Source organism: Pleurodeles waltl, chromosome 11, assembly GCF_031143425.1.
Source record: "Pleurodeles waltl isolate 20211129_DDA chromosome 11, aPleWal1.hap1.20221129, whole genome shotgun sequence".
Lineage (NCBI taxonomy): Eukaryota > Metazoa > Chordata > Amphibia > Caudata > Salamandridae > Pleurodeles > Pleurodeles waltl.
This window is the reverse complement of record NC_090450.1, coordinates 897,540,850-897,566,781: the sequence shown is the minus strand read 5'-3', so window position 1 is coordinate 897,566,781 and position 25,932 is coordinate 897,540,850.

Below are 25,932 nucleotides of genomic sequence, written 5' to 3'. Positions count from 1 at the left end.
TGTCAACGTCCTTGAAAATCGCTTCAATCACACGCTGAAAGACTGAAGAGGCCGAAGCCAGACGGCATTCTTTTAAATCTAGACGCTCCATTGGGTGCGATAAAAGATGTTAAATGGCGAGATTCCTTATGCAGCATAATTTGTTGGCATGCAGATGACATATCCAGGGTGGTAAACAACTTGGCCCCCTTCAAAGTGGTTAACATCTCCGTTATGTTGGGCAAAGGATGTCTATCAACCCAAATCCGTTCATTGAGATCCCTCAAATCAATGCACATCCTCAACGTCCCATTCTGTTTCCTGGCCAAAACAGCAGGAAACAACCACTCAGAACCTTCAATGGGCTCAATCACATCTTGCTCACATAAACTTTATAACTCTTTTTTAAGCTCTTCTCTCATGGCCAAAGGAACATGTCTACACTTGTGTACAACAGGTAGTGCCCCTGACTTCAATTTGATCTGATGGCTAAAACCTTTGATCTTACCCAAAGTGTCACTAAACACTTCAGGAAAAGCTTCTATCCACACATTTGTTCTGTCAGAAACCACACCCACATTTTCTTTTCGCAACAATACTTGCTCTGGGCTATTGGGATCAAGCACAATGCCCACATTTCTTTGTTCCAACCACCCCAACAAATTGGGACCATCTTCTACCACATATACCGTGGCATTAGCACAACATCCTTTGAACTCTAGATTAGCGCTGAACTCACCAATGACGTCCACAGGCTTACCCCCATAGGTCATTGGTTTAACATTAGTCACTTCCAAATGTACTTTACCCAACTTCAAACACTCCTCCTTGTTGATAAAGGTGAACCAAGAGCCCAAATCTGCCATCATGTTAACACATGCACCATTCATATTTATCCAACACAAGGGTTTTCTTGCACCAGACCCCCCAACAGCCGCAGCCACCTTTTCATTAGAAAAAAAACATTGTGTTCGACCATAAACACAACCCCATCTTCATCAGAGCCACCTTGAGGTTCTCCATCAGTGTAATTTCCAACAAGGTTAACCGACAATTTCTTCTGATTATCCCATTTCATTTTACTCACTTTCATAAAATATCCCTTTTTCTTACATTTACTACAATATTTGTCTACTGCTGAACACACAGACGAACTACCCACATGTCTCCTACTACCACATCGATAGCATTCAAGTGGTTTCCTGGCTTGAACCTTGTATTCATTCGAAGACAGATTCCTCAAGTCCTTATCCTTAACCTTATTGTGTAACACAGCATGCACCCCTTCTTTGATGTTCATCTGCTCCATGAACTTAGTTGTCGATTCAATGTTACTCGTAACTTCAATAGCCTTACCTAAGGTTACATTTTCAAGGGTTACCAACTTTTCCTGCACCTTCATACTATTGGATTTTTCTACGATTTATCTCTGATAATCTCATCTTCAAAACTTTTAAAATCACATGTAGATGCTAACATTCTCAAATCACTTACAACATTTTCAACAGGTTCCCCAGGCAATTGGTGCCTTTTATAAAAACTTATGTCTTTCAATTATGACTTTTTTTTTTTTAAATGTACGTCCAGAGCTTTTATCGCCGAAGCATACTCATCCACTTCATCATCATCACCTAAAACAGAAATGTGAGGTAAGTGCTTAAATATTTTCCTACCCTCCACACCTAACAAGTGTTTCAGTAAAGCAAACTTTCTCTTGTGCGTGAACATTTCCCCTTCTATAGCATTAAGATAGGCTTCAAAACCCTCCTTCCATTGTTCCCACTCTAGTAAAGGTAAACCAGGTGATGCTAAAAAAAAACACTGGTGGCATGACAGATTGCTGCATAATGAATTAAAGGCACGGGAACCCAAAACCGTCCCTTCTTACAGCAACTTACGACAAAGTCTTATGAAGAAAAAGGTGTGCGCATCACCGAAACGCACTACGATCCCACCTTTCAATGTTTTATAGATTTTAAGATGTACAAAGCCTTTGACAGCTGGATCCAGCCACTGACAGAACAATTAACAATTTGAACCTAGAAAATAGACAGGATGGGCAGGAGATACTTAGGCCCAGATTCTCAAAGGTTTAGCCTTGCTTTGGAACACTAACCTGACACTAAACTTTTTTGGGCATTCACAAACCAACGCAAATAAGTATTTGTGTTGGTTTGTGTGTCAAAGTAATGCAAAGCAGTGCAAAATGCTGCTGTGCATTACTTTGCATCAAGGGGGCGTTACATGGGCACACCAGTGCTACCACCTATTCTTTTTTATGCTATACCCTATTCTGAAAGATCAGAAGAAAGGATTTAGCACCAAAAATAGCCGCCTTTTAAAAGCAGGTGCAAAACAGAGAACTATTTTAATTTCTCCCTGCTTTTCTGACTTTGCATGTGTGCTGCACTGTACGGCACACATACAAAGAGGGAAAATCATTTTCACTTGTCTAGGCATAATATTTTGTACAGAAAGGATACTCTCCCTGTACAAAACCTATGCTAGACTCACACACACACCCTAGCACTATGGCACTAAGGTGTGTGGGTGGCACACAGCAGCTGAAATCAGCACTGGCGCTAGGGAGAGGGGAGGAGAGTGCCATTTCTATATGAATATGGTGTTCTCCTGCTCTCTCCTTGTCACACAGTGCAGCACAGCATTTTTGGATGCTGCACCTGAGCTGCATAGCACCTACAAGAATCTGGGCCGTAGTCACTATTCTCACAGGCAACATCTGCCTGTGAAAAACTCTTGTAGACATCTGAACGACCTATTTGCTGATGGGCTATGTTTAATGTCCAACATATTAATATTTTGCTCTTTAAAATGCCATGCCTGGCTACTCCAAACGTAAAACATGCAGTGAAATGATGAATAAATTAATGCTTTCCTAATTGCTGTACTAATCAATTCATCACTGCCTAAAAGCGGCATTTATGCATTCAATCTCTGGAACAATGACATTACTGCAGTGACTTGTGGCACTAGTAACTTGCTAACTCTCAAGGAGTCAGGTCCTACCACTGTAGCCTTCTTTACTGTACAACTTGTTTTCTGTGGCTGTCCAGTCTAGATAGCCCTAGAGCAGAGATGATGTTTGCCTACTGCAGTAAAACCAATAGGCCAGTTGCAAAATGGACATCTCTCTTCCCTGCCCCTGTTGAACTTCCGTTCTGTAGCTAGTGGCTGTTGAAGGTCCTGTGGGGAGAATAGGGTGTTGCTGCTTCTGCAGAGCAGTTCAGAGAACACATTGGAACTGGATATTTTGCTGTGGGTCTGTCCTGGAGTTGTGCGGAGTCACCAGCCACTGGAAACCCTAAATTGGCATCTGAAGCAGTCATGAAGCTTTGAAGACTATCAATTCACCAATATGTGTTTTTGTTTTAGCTTTATGAGTTAAACCATAAATCAGATTTCCTTACATTTTGTGGCATTTTACTTTTTGAATTCTTATTAACTGGTTGGTTTGCAGCTTTACTGTTGTTTTGTTTAGCTGTTTAGATATACTATATGCATTACTCTAGAGAAATATATGCTGGTTGAGCCAAGGCAAGGGTGAGACTATGCCTTCTCCCCTGCAAAGTTTAATGCCGATGAAGACAGTGTTGTAAGGCTGATTTAACCAGTAGACAACTACATTATTTTAGCCCTTTTTAGCTTAGGCCTGTAGCTTGTGCCCTTTCATCTAGATCCATGGTGTTTTATTCATTTTATTATTTTAGCCAAGACTTTGTTTAGTGGAGATGTTTTTATTATTTCATCCTTGTTCGTCCGTGAAGAATTCTATTATTCTTTTCTTGCACAACATACTCACTCTGTGCTTTCTACCGAGCTATGATGAGCTTATTAGTTATTGTTGGTACAAAATGTTCATTGTCTCCCCAACTTTTATACACAGAAAGATATATGTTGTCACATCTGTCAGTTTCTCAGAACATCTGATGTTTTATTATAAAAGACCTCACTGCCCCCTTTATGTTAGAGGGGATTTCCAGCCGATTGCCACCATTAGCTGCATGCCAACTTTGCAGTTTCTACCAAGATCTGACACCTCCTCTGTCCTCTTTATGTGGGAGGACTCTCAGTAGACCAGCAGACCTCTTCTTTACCTACAACCACAGGTATGGGGAATATGGTTCTTTCCGGGGGTCTGATGGGCAGATTAGGGCTTATACTGCCATGTTCTTGTATAGAATATTAGTAGTCCAGGTAGGGGTTTTAGAACCATTATCATGGCACTAGCATGGGACTTTTCCTATGTTTCATTTTCCTTGTCACTGCTTTGCTTCTATTATGTTTCATCATCCTCAGAATCGTAATGCACGCCTCCTTACATAGAATGCAGTTGATTCACGAAAACATATTGAATCTAGCCCTACTTCTGTTTGTCCTTTGCCTCTATGAGACATGTGTGCCTGAGAGAAAGGGGTATGATCTGTTCCACTGCGGTTTCTCTGAGAAATCCAAGAAGTCTTGCTCAGGGCTGCCACAAATCACCTTTACTCTTGGGCACTGGTGAGGTGCTGCTAGCTGGCCATAAGGGTTAAGCCAACAGTGTCACAGGGCGCAGGACCAGACTCAGTCTCCCCCGCTCGATGGTGCTGCCACCCAAATCCAGCAGTCTTGTTACCATAACAAGAGTTTCTTCACAACAACAGTCACTACTCTATGCTTCATTACGCTTCAGAAGTAATTGTGTTTGGACTGTCTCCCCTTCTTCTGACCCCATTCAGATGTCCAAACACTGTGCTTCAAAGGAGGCACAATGGATCAAGCACACAGACCCTCCCTGAGGCAGCATGGAAATAACATTTGGGATCCTCAAATCATGCTTAGATGTCTTGATCACAGGATTCTACTGTATTTCCCTAAAGAAGTTTGCTAATAATCCTTACCTGTTGCATGTTGTACAATGTCACCTTGAGAGAGGGCATGATAGACCTTGTCTCTGCTCTCTAGTTGAGTCCAGTTGTGGGTCAGTGCCCTAGGCCAAGGTCATAGTCTGAATGTTCACATGTTACCTTATACTCCATTGGAGCCACTTGCTTGGCATAAGACTTCAGTGAATGCACTGTGTTGAGTTGATGGAATGTGAAACAAACCTCATTCTACACATACTATTGTCTGCTTCAGTTTCTTGCAACTACTCCCTTGACTCCAAATTCTGTGATGTGGCATTTGGGCAATACAGATAGCAACAGGATTCTGGTTACATCTCCAGATATGCCATCATTATTATGTTTCATCAGCCTACCACAGGTTTGCAAAGCGGAAAGCTATCATCATGAATGCATCTTGATACAGATACACCTGTTCAGTGTCTAGCCTAGTTGTTGACACCAGTGGTAGACAACACAAGGGTAGGGGTTCTGTGTTGGTAATAATTACCAGATCTGATATATTCTGCACCCTTCATTAAATTTCGGGTGATGCAACCTGATGGCATTTAACAAGTGGTGAAGTGCAGTACTAACCATTACAGGAGGTTTTTGCTGAAGGGAGACTTGATTCTTAGAGTAAGTGTCACTGCCATGGTCTAGCCTCACACACCTACGAAGTGCTAGAATATCCCCACGGGTTATAGTGCACTATACAAACCATACAACATGACAAAGCACCAAAATCCACATTACTCCCCAAAAACTTGACAGGGGCAATTTGTGTTACGACTCTGTCGTCCCATTTCTAGGGGGCGCTGTAAGGGGACTGTCGGAAGCCTGGAAATCACCTTAAACACTTATCTAAAGTCCCTTGCTGACTCCTGTTTGTTTCTCTTTTCTCCATGGTACACTTGTGTAGTACTACATTTGCTTCCTGGGACTGCAAATCCCATAATGCACAGCCTGGTAGTCAGGAAAGCCCGGATTCTGTTTCCCATTGTTTTCTATGGGAGAAGTCCAGTTGCTCCTTTTCACCGGATCCTCTCCTCCAGGACTTGCAAGTGTCTGCAACTACACACACCTGAGACCTCTCCTGTGCGGCCCAGCTTGGAACTGCTTATAAGCAGCCATTTCCTTAAGATCCCCGTCGTGCATTGGACTTCGATTCCTTTGTGTTACATACCCTTTGTCGGATGGTGTTCCAGTTTTGTTCCTGTTCTGTTCCAGCTTGATCCTCTTTCCTGTTTCTCTGCCCTGCTCCTGATTGTTCCAGCCAGAGCCTGCTCCCTGTTTCTCTGCCCTGCTCCTGCCTTGTTTCAGCCTGAACCTTCTCTCTGTTTCCCAGTCCTGTTTACTGCTCATTTCCTACTCCCTGTATTCCAGCCCTGTCCTTGCCTGTTCCAGCCAGAGCCTGCTCTCAGTTTCCCAGTCCTGTCTCTGTTTGTCCCAGCCAGAAGTTTGCACCCTGTTTTCAAGTCCTAGTCCCGCATTTACTTCAGCCTGAGCCTGTTCCCAGTTCTTGCCTCTGCCTCTTTGTTTGTTCCCTTTTGTTTCTGTTTCTTCTTGGTTCTTTGTGTCTGGTAAGTGTTCTATCAGTCTCCACCAGTGTATAAGTGTCCTCCTTTGTACTCGGGTTGGCTCCTGGTTTCCAGGAGGCAATTCCAGCCCCCATCTTTGTCTAGTGTTATACGTTGTCTTTCGTGCCTAACAGTGACAGTGTGCTATTGCTGTTTACTCAGGAATTGCAACTGTGTTTCCAGCTGGACCCACAAGAGTGTGTTGTGTGTATGTACGTACTATCCTTGTTTGTGCTCTAGGGTCCAGAGACAGAATCACTTCTGCTGCCTCCTTCTATGGGGCTGGCAGGGTGACTATCTGTAAGAGCAAACTGCACACAGAGGCATTGAGATTCCCTGTCACTGTGGGAGGTTCTGCGCCTTACTCTGTGTACAAACCCAGCGTGTTTGTCCACTAGTAATCCGTTTCCCATTTGTTCACACAAGGGTTGCTCTGCTTTTACTTTCCTGTTTCCTGTGTCTGTCCATAGCTGTCCTTTCCGTGTATGCCTTTAGCTGCTCTTCTGCCCCAGTACACTTCCTCTTTAGGATATTCAGTGACCTCAAGGGGTGTCCCAACCAGAGTCCTGATCAGACCCGTCCGAAACTGTGACAATTTATCACGCCTGATAAATTCTGACCCTGGAGAGTCGGATTCTATCAGTTGTGGTAAGCAGCCGATATCCTTCCGAGGCATCCGTAAACATGGACCACATTTGCGAGTTGAGCCCTGCATCTGTATGCTCGCAGATGATGCTTGCCTAGGATCCGGGACTGGTACTTCCGCTGCCATGGATGACACATCACATCTGTTGCAAGCGTGCATACTTTGATTCATGCTTCTTGCGAATGCGGCTCATGGCCAAAATTACAGTAAATTTGCGCGTCTGACAGTCAATGAAAGTATTTAAAAAATCCAAACTTCTTTGTTTGACTGAATTCGTTGCTTACTGCTCTGGATACGGTTTTATATCGAGTGTGTCAGCGTGAACTCGGGACGCCTGCCAGATGAAATGAATAGCAAATCTCCTGTTTATAGAGCAGCCACAAGGCGTCATTTGAAAGCATGTAAATTACTGCACACTCTTCCGTTTGTCTAAACCATTATCAGGCCGCACTCGAGAGCCTTGAGTATGAAATTATCTCGTGCAGTTTTGATGATGGCTATTGCTAGCCCTTCAACATAAGCAGAAATAAAGCTGACAGTTTAAGTGCCAGACCTTAAGCTATTCTGCACCTGATGAATGACTTTATTGTTCAGTGCTGTCAGGGGACGCCTTTTACCTTAAGTATATTCTCAACATAATACTGCTTCAGTTTAAACACACCCATGAATCTCCAGTTGCTAAAATGGTTTCCTTTATTTTGTTTTCGGTAAGCCCAAAAGGCAAAAATAGATTATTCAACCAAAGATTTGTCTTTTACACCCATACATGTTTGAAATTCAGAACATAAACATTTGAAGTATACACTAAGGGCCAGATGTATGAAGCTTTTTTACATTAACAAACGATGCAAATGCCCGTTTGCGAATGCAAAAAGGCCTTTCAGAATGTATGAAAGGCATTCTGAACGCAATTTAAAGGAATCGTTAAAATAGCGATTCCTTAAAATTGCGACCCCATTTAGAGAATCGCAATTTGCGATTCTCCAAATGCGGCATCACAAATAAGGAATCCTTATTTGTGATTCCTTAAGCACATGTATGAAGCAATTCCTTAATGTGAATTGGGCATTAAGGAATCGCTATTACCACCAAGTTGACCTTGGTGGTAAATATGTGCAAATTTAAAAAATGCATTAAAAATGCAGTTTTAAAATTGACATGTAACGCACACATGCCGTTTTGCCATGTGTGCACCTTACATGTCCAAAATTGTTTTGGGATGCAGCAGAGGGGGCCTTAGGTCCCCAGCACCCTGGAGTTTGCATTTCCTAAATTGCGAATTCCAGTTAGGAATCCGCAATTTGGGAAATGAAACAAATTTGCACTTTTGGGCCGACAGGCCCATAGTTGCGAATGGGGGCTGTATCGCAATTTGCGATTCGGTAATAGCATTTGCGATTTTTATGAAATCGCTTTTACCAAATCGCAAATATGATACATTGCATTTTGCAAATCAGAAATAGCGATTTCTTAAAAATCGCTATTTCCGAATCGCAAAAGGCTTTTTTCATACACCTGGCCCTAGATCCTAAGGCACCTATTTACAACCTCCTAGGCTCAGGGCAACTGTGCTGCCCTGCTCCACAGGGAAAGGGCAGAAATGCATAGTATCTGCAAGATAGGTGCATTTCTGCCCTCTCCCACTGCCCTAGCGCAAAATGGAATGCCTAGTGCCAACGAGGGTACCCTTGCACCATAGTGCAAGGATGCCTGAGTCACAGACAGGATTGCTTCTGTGCAGGAAGGACACCATCATTTATAAAAAATCCATGAAGGCTTTTTAAAACAAGGACAATAAAGATATTTCTCCTGGTGGTGCCTTCCCTGGGGAGGTGTAAAAGTTTGATGCATTACCAGGTTTATAATGCTTTGTAAATCTGGGAATTGCCAAAACCCATGTATAATGCATGTGAAAAACCACCCCAACGCCCATGGAATGCCTCCCTGCCTAAGTGTAAGGCAATGCAGCAACTTACTCTGCATTGCCTTACACCATATTCACAAAGTGGCTTTGTGTGGCCTTGTAGAAATGGGCAAGCTCTATGAGCTGCCACCGAGGGTGCACGGGGCTTGTAAATAAGCCCTTAACTTTGCTGAATGTTGTGTTATACCCGTTTCTGTGTTTTGTGTGGGATTTGTAACCATTAGAGAGCTGTGCGTTCATTTCAGCATTCACTGGTAACCAGTGAGTGGTGGCTTAACACAGGCCCTTGAATTCCCTGCGGCGCAGAGATGCCTCCAACCCTTCAGGGGCACCCAACGCTTCAAGGGGCCTCTCTTCAGCCCAAGGTCAATGAATATCTATAAGAAATGAGACACTCAGAGGACCCTCTTCACTTTCTGCAGGTGGACCCCATTATTTTATGTTTTATCACTTGAAAGCCGGGTGAAAAGTTTTCTCATCCCGTAGAAAGTGAGTCATTCATTCTTAAAACTTTATTTCAGCCCCAGGGCCATAAAAGTACAACACAAAAACACATACAATCGAAATAAATACATCAGTAAAAATAATTTTTACATACAAATATAAAAATATGCAATCAAGTGGCAATATCGGGATTAGTAAGTAAAATTTTTGATCTAAGGATCCACATAGCTCCAAGGAATTTAGCAACAGAAACAGCTAAAACCTGACGAGAGTCTGATTTAAGAATGCGAAGAGCGGTGGAATGCCTATGAACACTTAATAACCTACAGGCAGGAGCAAGCCAATTCCTGCGAGGCTCTGTATAAGCAGGGCGAACAAATAGAACATAAGGGAGATTTTCATTGTGGGTGTTACATGCTGGACAAGTCAAAGCTCTTCCGGATGACCATTTACATGTAAATGACCTCAGTGGGAGAGCCCTCACATGAAATTGGAAGTAGAACTTCCTATCTTTGGAGACCAAAATCTCATCCCAATAAGCGTCATATTTGAACACATCTTTAAAATCGATAAAATCATGTGACAGCCTAGAACGGCCCACATCACACAACTCATCAGAGTCCACCACCTTCCAATAAAACTTCTTTAGCTCTCCTTTAGAAGGGAAAAGGGTGACACTAGGACAATCCTATAGCTTGCACAACCCAAGCCGGTATAATGCTTCTTTGATGTTTCTAAACCAGGGGACAGTAAAAAATTATCAGCTTTCAACACAACCTGAAGGGCGGCAACATAAGGACATAACTCCGGATTAGTCCAAAGCCGCTTCCATTAAAGGAGTGGGCCCAAGCAAGCTTTCGGCCCAATTACACTCAAAGTGTGTTAGAAGTTTCTGCAACCCATTCGGGGTCTTAGAGATCAAAAGGGTGTCATCCGCAAAGAACAGAATTTTGGCTGCTCCCAAGGAAGGTGCATCTGTACCTGTGCCAAGAAAGAGGCAATATCTGACATTGATTGCCCCACCTGATACGAGCATAGTTATCCTAATGAAGGCGTATAAGAACAAAGAAAATTTGGGGGGGCATTGTCATATGTAAACGGACCTTCCATAACTTTGCACGGGGTACTAAGTCAAACCCTGACACCAGGTCAACAAAACCAACGTAGAGATTGTCTCCACCAATTAAAACCATTTTCCAATAGAGGAGCAGGAACCTAAAGACTTAATCTATAGTACATATTTTCCTGCAAAAGCCTGCTTGCAGTTGCTGAGAATATCGAGGTCAGACATCCAGTCTTGGATCTTACCCAACAGACAGTGACAAAAAACATTTTGTAGACAATCTAAAGAAAGGACCGATAGGCCTAAAGTTGCAGGGCAAAAACCTATCACCCTTTTTGTGGATCGGAACAACAGCTGCTGCTTTCCACGAGCCCGGAAGAGAAGCCCCAGCAGCAATTGCATTGGATATAAGAAGAATGTTACCAGACCAAAGATTATGTTTAGTCAGGAATAAGTCAGCTGGAACGTCATCAGGGCCAGGTGCCCTGCTGCGCTTGACTGCGTCAAGAAAGGGCACAACATCAGAGAGTGTAAACAACTGAGTGGGGGCAGTACTTGAGAACTGACTCATAGGAACAGGAGAAATCCAATGGGGCTCTCCAGCTGAAGTGGAGAAGTCTACAGAATACAGTTGTCTAAAGTCTTCTTCCCAATCTGCTGCAGCATTATTTGTTACTATCTCCAATATACGTTTGTTGGAACCACGTTCAACCAAGGACCAGAATTTTAAACAGTCTTTCTCTTGCTAGGCATCTTTTATTAGTACCCACCACCATTCATCTAGTTCCCGTTTGGCTTTGCAAATGGCTGCCTTATAAGATTTCCTAATCAAACTAATAGAGATAATATTCCCTGATTTGATGGCATTAACCAATGATCTTCTTCAATCCCGGCATTCCTTATTAAACAAAGGTTGCTTGCCTTTAGGTCTGCCACTACCAGATTTGATACCTACAGAGGAGTATGCCATGATCTTCTCAAAGCAAGCGACATGGAGTGATACCAACTGGTTATTGTTGACTACAGCTCCCACCTTGATGTCAGATAGCAGAGAATTGGAAACAGTATTCATGGTGCGTAAGATGTCTGAGCTGGCTACTATCTGGTGCCATTTCAGGTGGCGTTTGTCATTAGTCATGCTAAGGTCCATCAACAGAGTGATAGACTTACTGGACACAAGTGAGTGGTTGCAAAAAGCAAGCATTTGGACTAGGTTGGGTTGTGGTCACTTTCTGTCCTCTCGAGGACCATAATATCAAGAACAAGAGGCCACAATCTCACATCAACAAGACAGTAGTCAATCCTGCTTGTGTGATTGACTCTATTATGTGGTGACCGTCAACATCTGATCTAGTTCTTCCATTGTGGGCCCTAAGCCCAAATTTGATGGTCAAGGCTTTTAGATGGACAGCTGCCTACGACCATTTACTAACAGGTGGAATATCCAGAGAGGGAATGGACCACACCTGGTCTTCCTCATAAGTGATGTGGAGGTTGACCCAACTAAGAGGTTCAAAGGTTGTATTAAAATCACCTGCCACGATAAGTTTATAATGCTGAGGACACTGCCTAAGAAATGTTTCTAGGGTGAGGAGAGTGTGAGAACCCAAGCCTCCCTAATTCCTCTTGCAAAGACATTAATAAGGGCTATTCCCTGATTTTGCCCAAAATGCAGCAGATTGCCTAATATATCTGGAGAATCAATAGAAAGCTGTTGAATTCTACAATTTAGAATTAAATCGACCCAGATGGTTAAACCCCCAGAGGGCCTACTCCTCTTACTAGGGAGTGCTGGGATAAAAAGGTTTGAATAGCCAGAGTAGAAAATTGGATCTAGGGCCCAGGTCTCCTGGAAGAGGCAGATGTCAAAGTCATCAAAAAATTGAGTGCAGGCAGGAAGAGAGATCTAGGGCCTCAAACCTGCCTCATTGCAAGAGACAAGGCACACCACTTCAAAATAATGTGCTAATGGCATAACAGATAAATTAAGGGCTGGGGTAGCTTGGACATTTCAGATTTCCTGCAAGGGGGAGGTCATTGTTCGATGTACCAGTAGCATCACTATCAATAATAGGTGGAACAGATAAATTGCGGGTTGGGGTAGCTTAGACATTTCGGATTTCCTGCAAAGGGGAATCATTGCTCGATGTACCAGTAGCATCACTGTCAATAATAGTTGGAACACTAGAGCAAGCAGAACCGCTACTTAAATGTGATACAAAGTCCACACCAATTGCAGGATGGAAGCTAAAGGCCGGCAAAGTGTTAAGGACATGGATGCTAGAACTTGTAGAAGAGCCATCTTCATTGGCTCTAGCCGAGGGAAGACAAGCAGATGACAACTTGAAAGAGGAAAGAGGGGCCAAACAAGGATCAAGAGACTAGCTGTGTCAATCATTGTTATTTAAACCTGAGGAACTGCTCCTCAGACGAGAAGTGAGTTGAACCCTGGGGCAGGAAAGAAGCCTGGGATATTTAAACTGGATGTTCAAAAACCTTGGAGTGTAAGTTCTTGCATCTAGGGCCACCAATTCCTCCACCATAGTCTTGTCTCTGAGGGTCAATTCAATCATGTCATATTGAGCATCATGATCAGTCCTCGTGACTGTCGTTATTATGTCCTCTCGAATCACAGAATGACAACCTCTCACATGTTGTATCCAATGAATCGGCTTATTTATAACAGATTCACTTCCTTCCCAGCACGCAGCAGGGTGTTGCTTCGGAACATTAACCATCATTACAGTATTTGCAGCTGTAAGGCTTTTATCAGCTGGATGTGCTACACAATTAGATATATCGCCCGTCAAGTGCCTAGGGATTTTGTTAAAAGTTGGCAAGTGGGATCTAGTCATTGCAACAGGCAAACCAGAGGAGTGAAAATCCAGAATATGAACACTCTGTGGAGGGGTCTTCCCTTTAGAGGGTAACAATTGTTTAACAATAGAGAGTAGAGTGGTGACCAAGGACTTGAGCTCCACCACCTAATTTTTTAGATCTTGGATATGAGAGACGCACTGCGACTGGGTTAAATTACAAACAGCAGAAGCTCCAACGACCTTCGGGATCTCTGTTACAGGGTCATCATGCAGATCTAAGGAAGCACTTAAAAGGCTATAACGATTGGTGCAAAGCACAGCATCACTATCAGCAGATATCATGTCAGGCTGAGCCGACGCGATGCAAGCAGAAGCCAAGCCCACCCCAGTCTCCCCTTCTAGAGCCACCCCCTGCAACTCCAGTTTTTTTAACATATTCAGAATTTTCCTGCAGATCACTCCAGTGTTTGGAGTATGTGCACTCTGTGGACGTGAGGTGACATTATCTGGAGGAGAAGTCAATATTTCCTCACATTCAACCAAAAGGTTGTCAGTCCTATCCAACACACAATTATCCCCTGCTTTCTTCAAGTTCAGAGTTTTCTTTTGCGCTAGGCCTAGCCCACCCTCACCCACCTTCCTTTTCCCCATGGGCAAATCGTATGTGAATAATCCCAATTTATGTGATCTATCCAATAGCTCTAACCCCCACTAATATAAACTACCACATCCTATGTCTTCGAGCACTTTTAGAAAAATTAATTTAGGGGGGTAGCCCAGCACAGCTTCTTCCGGGCTCACACGGGTGCGGCCTGCGGGCGTCTCGCTTACTCTGTGTAAAAGTCTGTTGAGCAAAAATAAGTGCCAGTCCTCAAAAAACACAAATGCTAGTGGGCCCCGCCTGCAACTACTTTCTCAGTGAAGAGCACACAATAGCAATTATGTCATTTATGGAATAAACTGGTTTTGTTTAACAAATCATAAGGCTGACAAACCTTAGATATAAATACAGCTGTGCTGTATAACAAGAAAATGCACTTGAAGTCACACCTACTATCATATTATTACTAACATATCCTAAGAAACTCCATCCCTACTTGTTACCATCATGGAATATGATGCCTGGTTTCTAACCAGTAAATTAGTTTGATAAATGCTTATCTTTGTGGTACTATATTTTCATTTATATCCTGTTTCTAATAATCTCAGCAAACGTAGAATTCCCCGAAGGAAAATTCAGTCACTGTTAATAGACTCATACCATGCATGATATTTCCATAAACAGGTTGTAATGCAGTTTATGAATATTTTTGAAATGTCTTATTCCGGAAATTAATAGGAGATTTCAAAAATAGAGTAAATGAAGTCAGCTCTGAGAAAATGCAGACTTCACTTGACTAAAATGAATCTAATCTTTATAAAATGTCGAGCGGTCTGTAATTTCAAAGCTTGCTATCTCGACATTCAAGTTTGTACGCATTAAGGGGTACATGTACGTAGCATTTTGCACATCGCAAACAGCGAATCGGGCCGTTTGCGACGTGCAAAATGCACTTTGGAATGTTTAAACCCATTTTTGCGATTCAGTAAACAATTTACCGAATCGCAAAAAGGGATTGCAAGTCGCAATTAGAAAGGGGTGTTACCTTCCTTATTGCGAGTCGCAATCCCATGTATGATTGTTTTGTGACCACGCATGCGGTCGCAAAACAATCGCAGTTAGCACCAGTGTCACACTGGTGCCAACCCATTCGCAAATGGGAAGGGGTCCCTAGGGGACCTCTTCCCCTTTATGAATGGCAGTAAAAACATTTTTTCAGAGCAGGCAGTGGTCCTATGGACCACTGCCTTATCTGAAAAAATGAAACGAAAACGTTTTATTTTGTTGTTTTTGAAATGCATCTCGTTTTCCTTTAAGGAAAACGGGCTGCATTTAAAAAAAAAACTGCTTTATTTAAAAGCAGTCACAGACATGGTGGTCTGCTGTCTCCAGCAGGCCACCGTCCTTGTGAGGGTGGCCATTCCCAAGGGGGTCGCAAATTGCGACCTACCTCATGAATATACCACCTTGCGAATCGCAAACAGTGTCATTGACACTGTTAAACATAAGGGGGGTCAATACAACCCTGGCGGATGGTGTTAAAGCGGCGGTAAGACCGCAAACAGGCTGGCGGAGAAAAAAAGGGAATTATGACTGTGGCGGAAACCGCCAACATAGACAGCCACTTTAACACTCCGACCACCACAGCAGTACAGACAAGCAGCGTGGCGGTCACCGCCAACAGACAGGCGGAGACAATGTACCGCCCACACTATTACAACAGGCCAATCCGACACCTTTTCCGGGGCGGATTCACCGTGGATAAAAACACGGCGGAAACAGTTTTTGCAATGGGAAAACGCTCACCTTAGCACACGCCACGAGGAAGGAGGGCACCATGGAGCCCGAACTCCAAATACTCCCTGCGCTTGTCTACCTGCTCTTCTACGAACATCAGCAACGGCGGCGCCGAAGACAACGGTGAGTACTGCACCTAAGACATAGGGGAGGCAAAAGTCAGGGGGACACAAACACAACAACCCCACCCCGAACCTCACCCACTACAACACACACATTAATGCATATCCAAACATCACAGTAACAACCCACAACCCCCCCCGGAAGAATGCAAAGACAAAAGGGAATCAGTATAACTATTGTAATGAATAAAAATACAGTAAGCTCATATATACAGAAATGTATACACATTCCAAATATATACATCACGATTAATAGTGCAGGTATGCACAATTCAATGTCCGTGGACCACTGGGCCCAAAATGCATGGGCGAGGCCCACACTAGATACCTGTCCACAAACGGAGAGACCACTGCAGGGGCATCAGAAGGTAATACAACAGGCACCTCAGGGGGAAGGGAAGAGGGGGGCACCTCAGCCGGATGAGTGCAAAGCCAGATCCACGACGGGGCTCCATGCCCATTGATGTATCCTGGGGAGTGCAAAGCCACAGTCTCTCAAGTCTCTACAGTGGGTGGTTTGCCCACCGTACCATCCTGGGGAGTGCAAAGCCACAGTCTCTCAAGTCTCTCCAGTGGGTGGTTTGCTCACTGTACCATCCTGGGGAGTGCAAAGCCACAGTCTCTCAAGTCTTTACAGTGGGTGGTTTGCCCACTGTACCATCCTGGGGAGTGCAAAGCCACAGTCTCTCAAGTCTCTCCAGTGGGTGGTTTGCCCACTGTACCATCCTGGGGAGTGCAAAGCCACAGTCTCTCAAGTCTCTACAGTGGGTGGTTTGCCCACTGTTACATCCTGGGGAGTGCAAAGCCACAGTCTCTCAAGTCTCTACAGTGGGTGGTTTGCCCACTGTACCATCCTGGGGAGTGCAAAGCCACAGTCTCTCAAGTGGATGCAGTTCTCCACTGGTTCTGGAGGGGGCTGGTGCCCAGAGTGCTTCATCCTGTGAAGAATTCAGGTAGTGGATGCAGTTCTCCACTGGTTCTGGAGGGGGACTGGTGCCCAGAGTGCTTCATCCTGTGAAGTATTCAGGTAGTGGATGCAGTTCTCCACTGGTTCTGAGGGGGACTGGTCCCCAGAGTGCATCACGCTCCTCGTGACGGTCCCAGTTCCGTAACTGTCCCAGCCGCACATGGGCTAACGATGCTTGCCATGGCGGTCTTTGCCCTGTTTAGCGGTGCTTGCCATGGTGGTCTTTGCCCTGTTCAGCGGTGCTTGACTTAGCTGTTTCTGACCTGTTCAGCGGTGCTTGCCCTGTTCAGCGGTGCTTGCCATGGCGGTCTTTGCCCTGTTCAGCGGTGCTTGACTTAGCCGTTTCTGACCTGTTCAGCGGTGCTTGCCCTGTTCAGCGGTGCTTGCCATGGCAGTCTTTGCCCTGTTCAGCGGTGCCTGACTTTGCTGTCTGTGACCTGTGCAGCTGTGTGTGGCATGACGGTCCCTCAGTGTCCAGCAGGGCTGTGGGTGCCGGGGCCCTCCAGGGCACTGGCGGTGGTCTCCGAACCAGAGACAATGGTGCTGCCCTCCAGGGCACTGACTCTGGCGGTGGTCTCCGGACCAGTGACAATAGTGCTGCCCTCCAGGGCACTGACTCTGGCGGTGGTCTCCGGACCAGTGACGATAGTGCTTCCCTCCAGGGCACTGACTCTGGCAGTGGTCTCCTGACCAGTGACAATAGTGCTGCCCTCCAGGGCACTGACTCTGGCGGTGATCTCCAGACCAGTGACGACAGTGCTGCCCTCCAGGGCACTGACTCTGGCGGTGGTCTCCGGACCAGTGACGATGGGGCTGGTGGTGGCATCCTGGCCAGCGGGGAGGATGGCGGCCTTCTCCGCCGTGCTGTTCCTCCCAGACTTTGGAGACTTCTTCTGCCCCTTCACCACCTTGGGAGGGGTCACAGCTGACTCAACACTCCCCCCGGGACCCTTGTGGGCAGCTTTGCCGGCAGGAGTCTTCACCCTCTCCCTTCGGGCACTGTCCAACTTCTGGTGCTTTACAGGGGGTGGACTGGCAGTGCTTTGGCTCCGTATCACACTGGCTGCCCTGGTAGCCGGTGCACTCCACATACCTCTAACACGCACCACTGGTACCGGACTTTTTTTGGCTGAGGTGCTAGTACGGGACCTATGAATTGGAGGGGTGGGGGGGATAGAGGTCAAGGTTGCTCAGGAAAAGTTTCTGACGAACACTGGGATGGGTAGCTGGAGGGGGTCTGGGAGTGGAGGAAGAGGAGGTGGTTGTAGGAGGTGTAACTTTAGGTGATTTGGGTGCAGGTTCTTGAGGCTGTCGTCAAGTGAATGGATGTTGGGTGTGTGGGTGTCCGCGTTTGTGTACTTTGGTAGGGGGCATCACAGACACACTGGGAGAGGACACAGGGGACGTGTAAATGGTAGTGGGGTGGTGAGTGCAGGTGAGCGGGGTGTGGTGCTGGGTGTTCTGGTGCGAGTCCTAGTGGCTGTAGTGGTAGTGCATGCAGGTGAGAGTGTAGACGAAACTGGGAGGGAGGAGGGAGACGACGAGGAGGGGGACACAGTGGAGGCAGTGGATGTTGCTGTGTCTGTATGTGGGTGATGCTTGTGTGAGTGCCTGTGGGATGTGTGGTGCCTATGTTTGCCTGAGCTGCCCTTGTGTGTTGAGGTGTGTACAGGCTGGTCTGATGGTGTGCTTGCGATAGGCTGGGGTACAGGGGATTAGGTCTGGGTGGAGGAAGTTTGAGGGGGGAGGCTAGACACAGGGACAATGGCTGCCATCAGTGCTGAGGCCAGAGATTGCAGGGTTCGATGATGGGCAGCCTGACCAGAATGAATGCCCTCCAGGATTGCATTTGTTTGTTGCAACTCCCTTTCTACACCCTGGATGGCATTCACAATGGTAGACTGCCCAACAGTGAGTCCTCTGAGGAGGTCAATGGGCTCCTCACTGAGGGCAGCAGGGGTGACAGGGGCAGGGGCTGAGGTGCCTGGGGCGAAGGTGATGCCCACCCGCCTGGGTGAGCGGGCACGGAGCGAAGGCTGAGGGGCTGCTGGGAGGGCGGTGCTGGTAGGGGGGGTGGCGGCTGTACCTGTAGAAGTGGGGGGCTCAGATGGTGCCGCCACCACAAGGGAGCTCCCATCGGAGGACGAGTCCGTGTCGCTGTTTGCTGATCCGGTCACCGAAGTGAAGCTCCCCTTGCCCTCCGTCCCACTGGTGTATTCTGTGTCCGTGGTGTGGCCCTCCATGGCCATGTGGGATGCAGACCCCTCGTGCTCCGGTGCCACTGTACCTCCGCCTGATGATGCTGATGCACAACACTACAGGGAGACCACAAAAAAGGGGTGGGGAAACAAAAGAAAGACAGGTTGAGTGCATGGCTTACCGCTACCGTTGGCGGACAATACAGACACAGCAGCCCACTGCACTACGCCGTGCTCTTGGCCTCTACAGATGCAATTCCTGGGATCTGGCCTACATGGCTATGAGTGTCATCTACCCATTTAGATGACACAAGGGCATGTATACCTGTACTTGGCACTCTACAGAGGTGGGGTGGAGTGGCACATGACCTGGATTCCGGAGGGGCCTAGCCTACGGAACTCGCCCTGGCCTAGGGAAACCCACAGCCCTCCTCCCCCACCCAGACACCTCCACTGCGCGCAAAGTCATGAGAATGTGAGTGTACTCACCCCCTTGTGTCTGCTGTGATGCCCTCATGCGCCCATCCAACTCAGGGTAGGCCACCGCCAGGATCAGGAACATCAGGGGCGTCATGGTGCGACGGGCACTCCTCCCACGTTGGGAGGCCATCCCCAGCTGAGCCTCCGCCGTCTTCTTGCTCCAGCGGCGAATGTCCTCCCATGTTTTACGGCAGTGGGTGCTCCGTCTCTGGTGGACCCCCAGGGTCCGGACGTCCTTGGCGATGGTACGCCAAATATCCTTCTTCTGGTGGACGCTGACCTACATGACATGTACAGGGGAAGAAGAGAAGTCATTAGCAACAGCACCGTCGAAGTGAGTGGCCACATCCCTGCTCTTGCCATGTGGCACATGCAATCACACTTCTACATGCTCGCAGGACTCTGCCCCCTTCCTACTGACATCCAGCCCTCTCCACCCAGGCATAGCCCATACATCGTGCTACCTGGGTACTTACCTGTTGGTCTGGAGGACCGTAGAGTAGCGTGTACTGGGGGAGGACCCCGTCCACGAGCTTCTCCAACTCCTGTGCAGTGAAGGCAGGGGCCCTTTCCCCACACACATGAGCCATTGTCTCTTCCAGACCGAGGTCACAGCAGCACTTGCAGTGTAGGTCCTCTCCTGTCGAAGATCAGGTATCGAGTGATTGAACTGATAGAAAATGGCGTACACTCAACACACATACAGGAAGGATATTGTATTTAGTGTTGTGTCCTCTGTAGCTGGGGGTACATACCTCAGGATTTGTTGACTCTGTGGTCGCTGTTGTCCTTCCTAGGCACCGTCAGCTGGGACATGTGAGGAGATGGCAGAATCCTCCAGTGTACCGACTGCTGGTGGACCTGTTAACAATGGAGGAGCGACATTTAATCATCTCCTACAGGTTTGACAGTGCCACAATCCAGGAACTGTGTACCCAGTTGGAGCCAGACCTTATGTCACCAATCTGCCATCCCACAGGAATTCCCCTCAAGTGCAGGTGCTATCAGTGCTCCATTTCCTAACAAGTGGGTCATTTCAGACAACAGTGGCCATGGCATCAGGGATGTCCCAGCCTATGTTTTCCAATGTGTTGTCCAGAGTGTTGTCTGCCCTGCTCAAACATGTGAGGAGCTACATCGTTTTCCCTCAGGTGGAAGATTTGGCGTCAGTTAAAGGTGACTTCTATGCCCTGGGACATATCCCTAACATCATAGGTGCCATTGATGGGACCCATGTGCCTCTGGTCCCCCCCACAGGAGTGAACAGGTGTACAGGAACTGGAAGAGTTATCATTCGATGAATGTACATATGGTATGTTTGGCAGACCAGTACATCTCCCAGGTAAATGCTATGTTCCCTGGCTCAGTGCATGACGCCTACATCCTGCGAAATAGCAGCATCCCGTATGTGATGGGTCAACTCCAGAGGCACCGTGTGTGGCTATTAGGGGACTCTGGTTACCCCAACCTGTCATGGCTATTGACCCCAGTGAGGAATCCCAGGACCAGGGCAGAGGAACGCTACAATGAGGCCCATGGGCGGACTAGGAGGGTGATCGAACGCACCTTCGGCCTCCTGAAGGCCAGGTTCAGGTGCCTCCATATGACAGGTGGTTCCCTATTCTACTCACCAGGAAGGTGTGCCAGATCATCATCTCCTGCTCGATGCTTCACAATCTTGCTTTGCGACGCCAGGTGCCTTTTCTGCAGGAGGATGGTCCAGATGACGGTGTTGTGGCAGCTGTGGAGCCTGTGGACAGTGATGAGGAGGAAGCAGAGGAAGAAACCATTGATAACAGGGACTCAGTCAAACAGCAATATTTCCAGTGACACACAGGTGAGAACAATTATTTTACTAATACATTCACTTTCACACTTCTACCTCTATCCTGTCTGTCAATTTGAAGTAGTATCTGATACATTTCCATTACGGTTTCACAGGTGTGGTTTCCAATGTGTGTCATCTGCTTAGATTCCTCATGGACTTGAGATGTGTGACATAGGTATGTTGACATTACATTTGAGAACGCATTTTGTCACTGTCATTGCTAATACACATTTTTGAAATCACAGACTGACTTCAGATTGTTTTGTGCTTCAAGGGTGTTTATTTAAGTGCTCAATATTGGAGGGGGGTTGTAAAATGGTCAGGGGAGATGGTGGAGGAATGTCCATGGCAGAGTCCAGTCTATTAGTCTCACAGGTGCATTGCCCATATGGGCATGGGAAGTGGAGCTGGGGCAGTTCCAATCTGGACAGGGTAACAAAGTGGGACAGTGGGAGGACAATCAGGGTGGTCTCATTTCCTGGCGGGGGTCTTGCCATCTTGCTCTGTCCTGTTCCTGGATCTCAGGGACCGCTTGCGGGGTGGTTCTCCGTCTGCAGGGGGTGGGGTGATGGTGTGGTGTTCCTGTGGCGGGGCATCCTGTCCACTAGCGCCGGCGGAGGTGGTGGGCAGTTCATCATCCATGCTAGTGTCAGGGGCCCCTTGGAGTGCCATGGTGTCCCTCATGGTCTTTTGTATGTCCTTCAGCACCCCTATGTTGGTGGCCAGGGCGGTGCTGATGGTTCTGAGTTCCTCCCTGAACCCCAAATACTGTTCGTCCTGCATGCGCTGGGTCTCCTGAAACTTGGCCAGGACTGTAGCCATCGTCTCCTGGGAGTGGTGGTATGCTCCCATGATGGAGGAGAGGGCCTTGTGGAGAGTGGGTTCCCTTGGCCTGTCCGCCCCCTGTCGCACGGCAGCCCTCCCAGTTCCCCTGTGTTCCTGTGCCTCCGTCCCCTGGACCGTGTGCCCACTACCACTGCCCCCAGGTCCCTGTTGTTGTTGGGGTGGTGGGTTATCCTGGGTTCCCTGTAGTGGTGGACACACAGCTGACTGACATGTCCTGGGTACGGAGGTATGGGCCCGCTGGGTGGGTGCTGTGCTGGTGTTACCAGAGGGTGGAAGGTCAGTGTTGGGCTGGGCCTCTGCGAGGGGAACCGACTGTCCCGAGGCCCACGATGGTCCGGGCTGGTCATCTGGATCCAGTTGGACAGAGCTGCTGTCATCACTGTGGGCCTCTTCTGGGGGTGGAGTGGACATGTCTGGACCCTCCTGTGTGGTGACGTTACATAGTGGTCCTGCAGGGGTATAAAAGCATGATTATTGCATGTGTGTGTGTCATGTTGTGCAATGGGTGGGTGTGCGTGTACCCCAGTGCAAGCATTCCTGTGTGGGAGCTTGTGTGATTATGGTTCGGGGGTGTTATGGGTATGTGCAGTGGGCATGCTTTAGTGATGGGTGTCCATGCTTGGTTGTGTCATGCAGGGCTTGGTGTTGGGATGACGGGTTTGTGTTATAAGTACATTAGTGAGGAGTTGCAGTGATAGGGGAGGGGGTGAGTCTGAGGGGGGGTGATAGCATGCAGGTAGGGTGGGGGATATGATAGTTAAGATTTGACTTACCAGTGTCCATTCCTCCAACGACTCCTCCAAGGCCCTCAGGATGCATAATGGTCAAGACCTGCTCCTCCCATGTTGTTAGTTTTGGGGGAGGAGGTATGGGTCCGCCGCCAGTCAGCTGAATCGCGATGTTGTGCCTGGAGACCATTGAACGCACCTTCCCCCGTAGGTCGTTCCACCTCTTCCTGATGTCCTCCCGATTTCTTGGGTGCTGTCCCACTGCGTTTACCCTGTCGATGATTCTTTGCCATAGCTCCATCTTCCTGGCTATGGAGGTGTGCTGCACCTGTGATCCAAATAGCTGTGGCTCTACCCGTACGATTTCCTCCACCATGACCCTGAGCTCCTCCACGGAAAACCTGGGGGGTCTTTGGTGTGCCATGGGGTGGTGTAGGTGATGTGTGGGGTGGTGTATGTGGTGATGAGTGTGGTGATGTGTTGTGGTGTGTGGAATTTTGTGCGTGGATGTTGTGTGGGTGAAGGTGTTTTGTGCCTCTGTGTGTTGGGGTTCTCTATTGTTGTGCTCTCTCTCTGTCGCCTTCGTCTCTGATTTTTGGTCGTAGGGGTTTGTGGGTAATGTGGGTGTGTGTTTTATATTGTTTTGGGTTTGTGGGAGTGTTGTTTGTATGTGTATCAGGTGTGTGTATTTTGAATTGTCCAATGTGGCGGTGTTTTGGAGATGTATGTGTATTTTGAGCGCGGCGGTGTGTACCGCCAATGGAATACCGCTGTTGAAAGACCGCCGCGTGGAGTCGTAATAGCATGGCCGTGTTTCTGTTGGCGTGACAGTGGAGGTTTTGTTTTCGCCAGTTTATCACTGACCTTTGGTGTGGCGGAGTTGTGTGGGTGTCTGAATTTCGGCGGATTCCGAGATGTGGGTCATAATAGCTGTGGCGGATTTCCGCGGCGGTATATTGGCGGTCTTCTGCATGGCGGTAAGCGGCTTTTACTGCGAATGTTGTAATGACTCCCAAGGTTTTGCAAGGCGCAAATTGCAAGCCGCTCTGACTCACAATCTGCAAGTCGCAAATCAGTTCTTTCGTACATGTAGCCCTTTGTTATTAGCATAATTCAATACAGTTTTATTTCCAAAATAATTCTTTGTATTTTTTCGTTATTACAACAAACTAATGTTAAACTCAAATTAATCTTGACTTTTAGAAATGCTTTTTACCATCATCATCTACGTTATGTGTATCCTTGAATTTGGGCGTATTGTACAAACCAATGCATTTTTGATGAAACTGTCCATCAGTATAATGTCCATAAATATCTTCTTTTGCACTGGTAAGGTCAGTAGGCCAGTTGCAGCGTTCTAGGATGCATTGGCTTCCTGCACATCTGATCAAACCATGGTGTAGGAAGAGAATCCGGATATGAATGACCAAATGGCCAGGCCATTAAGGATGACCACAACTAAATCCCTGCAGCACTTAAACCGCTTGGGCACAATGAGGTAACAGTTTTAATCGCTGGCACCAGGAAGAGCATGTCCAGCAATTATACACAGCTTTTGTTGTGCTCATACCTAAATTAGGCAGACTCCACCACAATGTGACAGACTGTCATAAGCGCCTGTGCTGACAATTAATTGCTGGTGCCGATCACAGGAAACCACTGGCTCAAATTAAGCACTGGTGTTTCCACGATGAGAAATTCTGAATTTCAGACTTGATAATTCTGAACTCGGGGATTTATCATTTGAAGCTGAAAAATTCACCCAGAGTTATAGCACTGGTAGAATATCACAACTCATAATGAGGACCTAAATATAATTCCACCTGGAACAGGGGTCTCCAACCTTTTCTATAATGAGAGCTACTTCTGTTGAAGGAAAATCACAGCAAGCTGCTAAAAAATGTTTATCACTGTATGATAATGACAACACCCATTAACAATACACCAGTAATCATTAAAACATTTCAGGCGAGGCTACCAGCAGAAATGTCAAGAAAAGCATTATCAAAATTCAGTGTCTCCACATGACTAATAAATGAAAGGAGAAGCAGCATGTACCCTCTGGCACAAAAGATATAATCATAGCAAGAAGTCTCCCCACGCAGCTTGAATTACCATTAAACCAGTAGCTTTAAATATGTTTTGGAAATACAATTGTTTAGTCATCATCAACAAATCAGTTGTTGAAAATCAACATATTTTTCTATCAAATACTTTTTTCCATTTTGGGCCGACAAACTTTCTGGAAAAACATAGGCCCTCATTATGACATTGGCATTAAATCTGCCGTGCTGACGGCCATCAACTTACCGCTGCGCTGGCGAATTTCCGTTCACCATATTATGACACACACACACCAATCCGACAGAATGCAGCCACATACACAAATCCACCAGACCAAAGGTCAGTGACAAACTGGCGGTCCCAAAACCCCCACCTTTATGCCAACAAAACAATGCCCATCACATTATGACCCAAGAACCAGGGACAACATCAGGAAGAAGTGGAATGACCTATGGAGGAAGGTACGTTCCATGGCAGCAAGACACCAGCTCGCCATACAGAGGACTGGTGGTGGACTCCCCCCCCCCTCCTCCCCCACAACTCACAGCATGGGAGGAGCAGGTACTGGCAATACTGCATCCTGAGGAACTCGCCGGAGCTGGTGGAGGACTGGACACTGGTAAGTCAGCTTTTAACAGTTATCACCCCCCATGCCTGCATGCCATCACACACCCCCACCCTCACTCCCATCACTCCACCACATCCCACACACTCCACCAACACATCTCACTACTCCCAATGTCAGGTCCTGCATGCTGTACCAATGCATGGATACCCCTCCCAGCCTTGCATGGACACTCATCACTAAAGCATGCACAGCATAGGGGAACTAACATAACCACAATACACCAACATACACAAGCAAAAGCTGGCAGGGCAACACCAACCCACAGGTACCCCAGCCAATGTCACTGGAGAGGAAGTGCCACCACTATCCAGTCACCCAACAGAAGAGGCCCACAG